General features: G+C 44.2%; 2 protein-coding genes across 2 annotated transcripts in view; one reads left to right on the top strand and one right to left on the bottom strand.

The window, feature by feature from the left end:
* Positions 1–768, bottom strand: part of HARBI1 (harbinger transposase derived 1) — an 8,160-nt gene extending 7,392 nt beyond the window's left edge. The window contains exon 1 of the mRNA XM_024748961.1: positions 661–768. The gene's annotated coding sequence lies outside the window, so the exon portion shown is untranslated. The remainder of the gene's footprint in view (positions 1–660) is intronic.
* A 303-nt stretch (positions 769–1,071) lies between these two features.
* The window catches only part of ATG13 (autophagy related 13), a 50,152-nt gene continuing 44,071 nt past the window's right edge, over positions 1,072–7,152 (top strand). The window contains exons 1-2 of the mRNA XM_024748615.1: positions 1,072–1,412; positions 1,773–1,885. The gene's annotated coding sequence lies outside the window, so the exon portion shown is untranslated. The remainder of the gene's footprint in view (positions 1,413–1,772; positions 1,886–7,152) is intronic.

Raw genomic sequence — 7,152 nt, 5'->3', positions numbered from 1 at the left:
AAAAAAAAAAAAAAAAAAAAAAGGTGCTATAACTGTAACTCGGTTTTTCTCCACTAACTCATGGCAATACAACAGGCTTGCTTTGGTATGAAGGAGAATGGGAGCTGAATTTTGGTGGCTCATTTAATGCCTGGCATTTGCATTGGGAAGAACAAAAGATTAATGGAGGTGATGGCATAATTATCCACAAAGTAAAAGAGGTCTGCTCCTAACTATACAGGCCACGAAGCAGCTGACGTAAGTCATAGCTACCCAGGACAGGGATTAGTCACGGCAGGATTCATTACCCAAAGCCCTCTGGCTCCACCTGATAAGTAAGGGGTAAGAGATGGGGGTGGGGAGGGGGGAGTGTCGTTGTTCAAACTAGTCTAACAAGGGAAGAAGGGGCAAAACACCGCCCACGACCCAGGCTGGTAGACGGGAGATTCTGTGTTGTAACAAAAGCGTTTCCCCTCACCCCAAGAAATCCAAATCGTGAGGCTGAGGGCAAGGAAGTAGGGAAGACCAGATAGGTTGGAAGGAAGGCGCAAAAGAAGAGGCTGGAAGATCTAGGGCTGAGAGGACACTCCACCTCTAAGGCTTTTAAAAAGATGTCTTAGAAATGAATACGGAAGTGTGATTGCCCCGGCCACTCAAAGTCAGCCGAGGCCGCTCACCCACCTCTCGGCGGCTGCCAGATTACCAGCCGCACTTCCCACCCACCCAGCCGGGTCCGGCCCTCCTCCGGAACCGGCGACCGAGCACAAGCCGCCACGGCGCTCTCTGTAGGCACCGCCCTCTCGCGTCACCGCCCGCCCCAAGCCGTGTCCTCACTGCAGCTGCCGCCGCCACCTGCGATTCGTCGGCGCACATTCCACACACGGCCCAAAGGTTCACGCTTTTTCAAAGACCGCCTCTTTACGCCTTTGTTTTCTGAGACGCTTGAAGAGATTGGTGAATCAGACTTACATGGTAAGGAAACCAGTTTTTATGGGAACGTCAAAGAGGAAAGAGATTAAGTAGGTCATCCATACTGTGCCGAAAGGGCGGCTGAGGTTAGATAGCTGTATTTCCCCCATAGCCCTCTTCCTCCCACCGCCGTCACCGAAGCGGATGAAAACAAACAGTAACGATGGCGGCGCCGGGAAGCGATCGGCTGCTTGGCTGAAGGCAGGAGTGATCACTTGAGCTGTGAGGGAAGCCCTGAAGAGCGCCTGTAGACGTGAGTGCGACAACTCGCGCAGTCTTGGGAACGAAACTCCCGGGGCCTGCGAGCCACGAGGCTCCTGAGGCGTGAGGTATTATCTGCGACCCGTGCTGTCAGAGCAGCTCCGGAGCGCGGAGCTCTCAGCCAGGAGGCGCAGCTGGCCGGCCCCAGGCCCCGGCCTCCGTAATGAGAGCCCCGAGCCACTCTCTGTGTCGCAGCTTCACAGGTACTAACTTTAGGGGGGATACCCCCGGATCTCTCAGCGCCCCCGGGTGGGAGGCTGTGGACCTGCGGCCTGCGGCCTGTCGGGTACGTCCTGGCGAAGCCGAAGCCTATTAGCTGTAGGTTAGTCCCCTAAGCTTTCTTTGGGAAGTCGGGTTACTGTAGGCTTCATTGGCCCTTGATCATTCCCAGTCCTTACAGAGATGCCCAGAGCTTTCGACTCTGCTTTCTCAGCTCTTTGGGTTAAAGGCATTTTGGAAGGAATTTGTGGGCCCATAACTCTGTGGTTGGGTACCAGTATGAATGAGATAGGTTCTCATTCAATCAAGATTTGTTGAGTGCCAAATATGTACTCCGCGTGTAGGTGAGGGTGACTGTTGACTAGTGCAAAAAGGGACCCAAGGTTCACGACTCTCTTACTGGCAGTGGAATGACCTGTGGAAACCTGCGATCCATTCTCATTAAGTAAATCTCTGGGTAAGTGGCTAAGCACCTTCTTGGATTCATCACTAACTCATCTCAGTTTTCACTTTCTCACTCAGTTATTTACTAAGTTTTTCTGGTCAATTCAGTGTAGCGTTTCACTTTTAGTATTCCTTCCTCTCTGGCCATCCCACAGCCAGAGAGAGAGGGGTGGAGGGCGGGGGAATGGATGTGAATGAACGAATATTTAAAGGACAAAAGTGCCTATTTTTTCATTACACTTACTTTAAAAGTCATCTCCTAAGGTGGTAGAATTTATTGAACACCTTCAATGGGAGATGTGCAATAATAAGAAACAACAGGTCTTTTCTTTACACTAAATTAACTCCAGGTTATTGTGTGTTGTTTTATGTGTTAGTCCTTTCATGTGTGGATATCATGGCTCCAATTAAATTATATGTTTTTGTTTGTTTCTTTCAACTCCATTTTTCAGCCGAGCAGAAGTCTTGTAAGTGCTTGTGGAAGGGAATCCTGAGTTAATATTTTTCATACCCAGGGGATGATGAATAAGTGATGAAGCAAAGGTCATATATATTGATCTGTGTAGTAAAATGCATATAGTTAATTCTCCTGCTGTTTTCAAATTGTACCCCTTTGGGTCGGAAGTTAAGACGGCTATGGCAACTTTTGAGATTTACATTTCATAAAAATTGCTATTTCTTTACTCACACCTAACAGTTCCTATTATTTGTATTTTTTTCCCTCAAGTGGAAACTGCAGACCAAAAACTGCAGATCTTCAGCTACTAAATACTCCAAATTATATTGTTTTATTTAAGGACTAAAAATCAGCTGGACACAATTCAGTCCTGCCATATACGCGTACTGGAATTGTACCGTATGGAGGTGGGGGCAAGAAATCTCTTTTTTTCCATTGTCTTTCCTGCTTGCATCCACCCAGCTGCATCAGCTTATGACCTCCATGACTCAGAGCAGGGTGTCCATAGCCTAAATGCAAAAAGAAGCCTAAGACATTAACATTGAGCTTCCAAAGACATGAGTCCTACTACATGAGTGAGTTTTCAAAGATAATTTTGACTAATCAGAAAGTGCAACCGCTATAGAACTTATTGCTGTCACTTGATAAGGTTCATTACCAAAGCTCTGCAATTACATTTTGTTCCATTCGGAGTGGAAGTTATTTATTTTGGAATTTTTATCTGGAGGGAACTTATTTAATCTTAGTAATGCTTGGAAATCCCTAAAATGTTTACTTTTTAAACACTTTTTACATTATTATAGAAGAGATGAAAATGACATTCATAACACTGTGGTTGGAGCACTACATTCCTCACTCTATGACCCTTTATTATTCAAATTAAGTTTTTTGGTTTTTGGTTTTTTAAAATTATTTTTTTGGTACGTGGGCCTCTCACTGTTGTGGCCTCTTCCGTTGCGGAGCACAGGCTCCTGACGCGCAGGCTCAGCGGCCATGGCTCACGAGCCCAGCTTCTCTGCGGCATGTGGGATCTTCCTGGACCAGGGCACGAACCCGTGTCCCCTGCATCGGCAGGCGGACTCTCAACCACTACGCCACCAGGGAAGTCCTGTTTTTATTTATTTAAAAAAATATTTATTTATGGGACTTCCCTGGTGACACAGTGGTTAAGAATTCGCCTGCCAATGCAGGGGACATGGGTTTGATCCCTGGTCCGGGAACATCCCACATGCCGTGGAGCAACTAAGCCCATGCGTCACAACTAGTGAGCCTGTGCTCTAGAGCCCATGAGCCACAACTACTGAGCCTGCATGCTGCAACTACTGAAGCCCGCGTGCCTAGAGCCCGTGCTCCGCAACAAGAGAAGCCACTGCAGTGAGAAGCCCGGGCACCGCAATGAAGAGTAGCTCCCGCTCACCACAACAAGCGTTAGACCACGCGCAGCAACAAAGACCCAACACAGCCAAAAATGAATATTAAAAATTAAAAAAACTTTATTTATTTGGCCGCACTGGGTATTAGCTGCAGCACACAGGATCTTCATTGCCGCCTGCAGGATCTTTAGTTGCAGCATGCACGATCTAGTTCCCTGACCAGGGATCGAACCCAGGCCCCCTGCATTGGGAGCGAGGAATCTTAACCACTGGACCATCAGGGAAGTCCCTGGTTTTATTTTTTAATGGAAGAAAAGTATAGAAACTCACTGAGTAAGAAATGCAGGCTATTCAGCTAATATTTGAACTACTGTATTGCTTAAGATTTTTTTGGCTTGTATGTTGACTTTAGAGTCTTAAAATATGTATACTTTACTAAAAGTTTATTCTTGGAAAAAGCTTGCCTAAACTTTATATGTGGATAATTTAGAAGTAATTTCCAACTTGGGGTGTTGAGTAAAATAAATTTCCATAGGGCCTCATTTTTTCATGCATGGATTTAAGAGAAGAGAGGGTGCACGGGGTTACTGGTCCTTGCCTCCTCTTTGTCAAGTTGTGGAGAGCAGTAAAAACTGCAGGTGGGGCTTCCCTGGTGCAGTGGTTGGGAGTCCGCCTGCCGGTGCAGGGGGCAGGGGTTCGTGCCCCGGTCCGGGAGGATCCCACGTGTCGCGGAGCGGCTGGGCCCGTGGGCTGTGGCCGCTGGGCCTGTGCGTCTGGAGCCTGTGCTCCGCAACGGGAGGGGCCGCAGCAGTGAGAGGCCCGCGAGTACAGCAAAAAAAACCCCAAAAAACTGCAGGCAGTCCCTGACAGGATAAAGGCAGTGTATGCGAAGGGAGAATGCAGAGGAGGCTAACTAGACCTCTATGACCAAGGGGAAAAAGAAACTTTTCTTGGGAATTCCTCAAAGTCCAGTGGTTAAGACTCCATGCTTCCACCGCAGAGGGTCACAGGTTTGATCCCTGGTCAGGGAACTATGATCCCGCATGCTGAGTGGTGCATGCCGTACCCCCCCACCAAAAAAAAAAAAAAAACAGCAACAACTTGAAGTTTGGGTTTTAAATCTTAACGATTTAAAATCCTTAAAGGGGTGTAAAATTAGTTTGGAATCTTTAAACAGATTTTAAATCCCTTAAGAGGATGTAAAATTAATTTTAAATAATTGTTTTTAACTGTAGAGTAAATGTGAGCCAGTTTGTTAGAGAAAGCCTCTAAATACCAGTATAGGTGGCACAAGAAATTTGCTTTTGCCCTGGTGGTGTCCCCCATATGCCCTTGGTTACAAGAGAAGGGTGAAGATTGTGAATCACCACTACATAGAAAAACAACTCAACATGCACAGTCTGTCAACAGTATCTTAGTAAAAATAAAGGTAAATAAAGAATGTATAGAAGTGATAACCCAGTATTCTTATTTTGGAAGATACTGTTTTCACTGTTGACTTTTGATTCATACAAATATGAAAGAAATAGAGTTAAAAATCATATTATTCTTTCCAGGCTTTCCAGGGTGGTTTGTCGCCACCCTCACCTTCCTCCTGTATTGCCCACAGCTATTATGTCATTAGGAGAGATTATGTAGAGAAATACTTGTGGAGGTTTAAATGCCCTGTTTTAAATATAAGCTTAAGGGTGTTTTTATGCTTTAATCTATTTCTGTTGGAATTTTCAAGAAATCGGATATTGGCCTTATGTATTCTTTAGACTGGTTTTTAAATTGTTCCTTAGTTAATCAAGCACAGCTTTTGTCTTTTATCTTTATTCCCACTTCCCATTTTCTTTTGGTTTACTTTACTTTTTGGTTTCTTAAATTGCATACTTATTTGAGATTTTTTTTTAAATTATAAAGACTATAAGTTTTCCTCTGAATTCTTCTTTTTTTGTGTCTCATTTGTTGTCCAATATTCTTCATTTTGTTAATTTCTAGATCGTTTGTAACTGGTTTTTATTTCAATGTTTATTATAAAAAGCTTCCTAGTGTATACACGGTTAACTTTTTATTATGTTTCTAGTTTATTGAATTATGGGCAATAACATCTTGGAAAAAAATTTTTTTAATGGTCAAGAACATGATCAGTTTGTGGTGTCCCTTGAACCTAAGAGAATAATGTGAAAGGTAGAGTTAGATAACTAAGAGCTTTATTGAGGATCTCATATGTGGCAAGTACTCTTTATAGGAACTATCTCATTTAATCCTCACCACAACCCTATGAGAAAGGAATCTGAAGTACAGAAAGATTGATATATATATATATATATATATATATATATATGAATGACTTGTTTTTATTATTCAGATCCTCAAAAATTTTTTATATCTACTTGATATATCAAAGAGGTATGTTGAATCTTCAGGTATAGTTTTGGTTTTATCAAGCTCTCCTAGTGTCTCTAGGAATTTTTGCTTTATGTATTTTATTGCTATATTGGTTACATGTAAAGGTTTATGGCTATCATATTTTCAGAGATTATCGTTACTGAATGTCCCTTTTAATCTCATTTCATCACTTCTGGTCTGGAATTGTCATAAATATCGACACTTCTGCTTTCTTTTTCTTTTTTTTAAATGTATTTATTTTATTTTTGGCTGCGTCGGGTCTTCATTGCGCGCGGGCTTTCTCTAGTTGCTGCGAGCGGGGGCTACTCGTCGTTGCAGTGAGCGGACTTCTCATTGTGGTGGCTTCTCTTGTTGCGTAGCACAGGCGCTATGCGCGCAGACTTCAGCAGTTGTGGCACGTGGGCTTCAGTATTTGTGGCTCGCGGGCTCGAGAGAGCAGGCTCAGAAGTTGTGGTGCATGGGCTTAGCTGCTCCACGGCATGCATAGGTATCTTCCCAGACCAGGGCTCGACCCTGTGTCCCCTCTATTGGCAAGCGGATTCTTAACCACTGCACCACCAGGGAAGGCCCTGCTTTCTTTTTCTTTTCTTTTTCTTTTTATTTTTTTTGCGGAGCACAGGCTCTGAATGCACAGGCCCAGCGGCCATGGCTCACAGGCCCAGCCGCTCCACGGCATGTGGGATCTTCCCGGACTGGGGCACGAACCCATGTCCCCTGCATCAGCAGGCAGACTCAACCACTGTGCCACCAGGGAAGCCCTCTTTCTTTTTTCTTCCTCTTTCCCCCCTCCCGCCCAAGTGAGTGTATCTCTGCTTTCTTCTTTATTTTCAGACTTTCTTTGTAACTCTTTTGGTAGAAGACTATTTCAGTTGTTTAAACTTTTCCATTCTGTTTCTCATTTGTCTACAAAGAACTTTCTAAATGGAAAAAAAGATCTTTATGATTTACTAATTCTGATGCCTAGAAAGTAGGGAAATTACAGTTTTGTTCTCTTTACCCTTGAACTTGTACCTAACTGGTTTTTTTGGGGGGGTGGGGTTGTTTTATGGCTGCACC

Source organism: Neophocaena asiaeorientalis, unplaced genomic scaffold (genome assembly GCF_003031525.2).
Source record: "Neophocaena asiaeorientalis asiaeorientalis breed wild unplaced genomic scaffold, Neophocaena_asiaeorientalis_V1.1 scaffold43, whole genome shotgun sequence".
Classification (NCBI taxonomy): domain Eukaryota; kingdom Metazoa; phylum Chordata; class Mammalia; order Artiodactyla; family Phocoenidae; genus Neophocaena; species Neophocaena asiaeorientalis.
The sequence above is the reverse complement of the archived record's forward strand: the minus strand, read 5'-3'. Positions and strand labels throughout refer to the sequence as shown.